Source organism: Symphodus melops, assembly GCF_947650265.1.
Source record: "Symphodus melops genome assembly, chromosome: 18".
Classification (NCBI taxonomy): domain Eukaryota; kingdom Metazoa; phylum Chordata; class Actinopteri; order Labriformes; family Labridae; genus Symphodus; species Symphodus melops.
The window spans coordinates 4,626,887-4,629,870 of record NC_136708.1 but is presented as its reverse complement, the minus strand read 5'-3'; positions in this window follow the sequence as shown (position 1 = coordinate 4,629,870).

The window sequence follows — 2,984 nt, the reverse complement described above, 5'->3', positions numbered from 1 at the left end:
CATCTGTCTTATAGTGTCATTTCTCTAAAGTTAATGTTCTGTACTCACCGAAGAGTAACACTGAAGTGAACGGAGGCCCAGCTTGTGCCGCCTGGTTTTGGAGCTGCATTTCTTTTCATTTTACCAAAATTGATTGGTACGGTTTTTTTTTTTGTGGTTTTTTTTAATTATACATTTTTAATTGATTCCATCAGGGCTTTAAGTAGAGAAGAGTTTTGATCATGGACCTGTATTTACTCAAGTTTTTTGTGGGAAATAAAAAGAACCTGACAACCCTTGTGTCTCAACTAAAAGTAGTATTTTACAAGCAGTGGTGTAGTGGTGCCTGAAGAAGTAGATACATTTGTCCCATTTGTAAGTGGCCCATCCAGCAGAGGACTAAGGCCTCTGTTAAAAACAACAAAGTGAGGTGCAGTGGTTCCTGCATGTGCCCCATGTACCGAGGCCTAAGGCAGCCCAGGCTCAACTCCGACTTGTGGTTCCTTTCCCAATGTCATTCTCTCTCTCCCTGATTTCCGACTCTGTCCGCTGTCCTAGCTCTACAAATAATATAATAATATACAAAAAGCCCCAAAATAGCTTTAAAAAAAGTGAGATTTTAAAACGACTCATTCATATTTAATGTGTGTGGAAATTGCAGCATACTACTGAAAATTATCCCTCTATGGAGAGAATCGGAGGGGATTTAGAAGTGGAGTTTACCTATAAGTTGGTTATATTCCCTTAGGATCAATAAAGTATCTATCTACCCTGCACTACAACACTGATTTCAGTGGGAGGACTGTAAAGAGTTAAAGTAAATAGATTCATAATAACTTAACTTACAATATTAACAATATTATGTGATTCGATCCCATGTTGACAGGATATTTAGAATGGCAATTGAATGTTAAATTCATTTATAGAAATATTGGCTTTAAAAACACAAACATTTGTGTACCAATCAACATTAGATGAACATATTAAATAAAATTGTTGAATAATTACTGGGAAATGAATAAAAAGTATTTTGGTAAGGACTAGTTTGTGTGCATATTCGAATTCAGATGTAAATGTCTGTTCAATTTTGAATGTATCACTTGTTTGTGTAGCTGGTGGAGAGGTGAAGCTTTTCTTGGATAAAAGTAAAAGGGACTCCAAGGACAAATGTGTAATTCTAAAGAAAAACTCTGTTGAAGTTGGGGGTGGTTCATGATGGAAACATGAGACAGACTGTGGATTATTTTTAGGATTTATTCGGCCGAGGTCAGAAAACAGGAACAGAACATAAACAGCTGACAAATGTGAACAGTCTTTGCTGTTAAGCTGTCAGCAGGTACAGAATACAAATTCCTTTCCATTCGGATACACGTGTAAAACTCAACTCAGCTTTAAAAGGCTCGAAAGAAGACATTACCTTTACTTGTAAAGGTGAGATATACGGTATATTTCTTCAACCTCAGTGAATCACATTTCCTTTTTAGCTCACAACATACACTTAACATACAACATACACTCTCCTATCTGAATATACGTCTGCTGCTACCATGTCTTACACATACTGTTACACCCACACAGATCTAAAAGAAGAATTATAAGATGTTTGACAGATTTAAAATAATATATCAACTAAATTACCAAACTGAATGAATACACATAAAAATGTGTGCTAACAGATTGTTCCTTACCATACTACATTTATGGTTCAATGGATTCAACCTGGTGTTTGATTATAACATGTTGGCATGAATTAGAATCAAAATCACACACTAATCACTCCTCACAAGTGACCGCTCTGAAAAAAGAACGAGGTCAACACATCACCTATGGTTTAAACTGATGACTGGTTTAATTGCTGTACTTTAAAGCAGTGTTGTTGTTTTATTTTATTATTTACTTTTTATATTGAAGAATAAATAATTCAGCTATTAACGAGATTTGAAGCATAACGTATGCACTCACTGTTTTGGCAAACTATAGAGGTCACTGTTGCCTTTTATATATCTTATCTTTTATTCAAGCATATGAATGATTTATCATGTGTTGTAACAACCTAATTTTAAACCCAGTATAAATGTTTAATGTGGGTTGTCTAGGTTTTTTATATATATATTTTGGTGGCTGTAGGTGCTTTGTTAAACTTTAACAAATTGTATTTACACTTTCTGCTAAGCACAACACAGCTTTACTTCTTTTAATTACAGCCCAAAACTCAGATTGAGGGCACTTGGTGTTGTGGTTTTTTGTAGCTCTTTGTCAGCTCTCGAGTAAGAGCACACAAAGAGCACTTGAAGGCAGCACAAAGCATGAAATGCACTCTTTCTGCACCTTTCTAGAACAATCAAGTTGGCACACTCGTTACATAATGCTGCCGTTTCAATGTGTGTCCAGCAGATGGCGACATTACCTAAATTATCATTCACACCACATCATGTTCAAACGTCAACAAGGGAATTTCTTTGTTATGTCTGGTACAAAGAAAATGCCTCACAAACAACAATATTTGCATGACTGCCTTAATAAACATACATATGCTGACTAAATTAGTTCATTAAGGGTTATCGCTCCTCATTCCAGCTCACATCTTACAGTTTTAAATCTGGTTTGGAGTTTTTCCCTTGGACACACCCAGTGGTGTCTCGATGCTCAGCAGAAGTAGGTTATTTGATGATAATTGAATTAGTGATGGTTCATTTCAATCTATCAGTGCTGTGATTCTGTAACCTGTGGAGATGGAGGTTAAAAATGAAGGGCGTGTGCACAAAGTGAACCTTTGTGGTCATGCAGACTGTTTTTTTTTTTTTGGCTGCATCCCAGCATCCCTGCTGACGGGAGATGAGACCATCCGTACACCCAAGGGCTCTTTGTCTCCCTCAGACACAACCACAGTAAAGCACTTGCATGTGATGCCCTATGTTTGTTAGCTATTTCCCTTAGGTTACGTAACAGGAACATTATTTATTAAGTGCATAGCAATGCCTTTGCTCCATACACTTTTATGTATT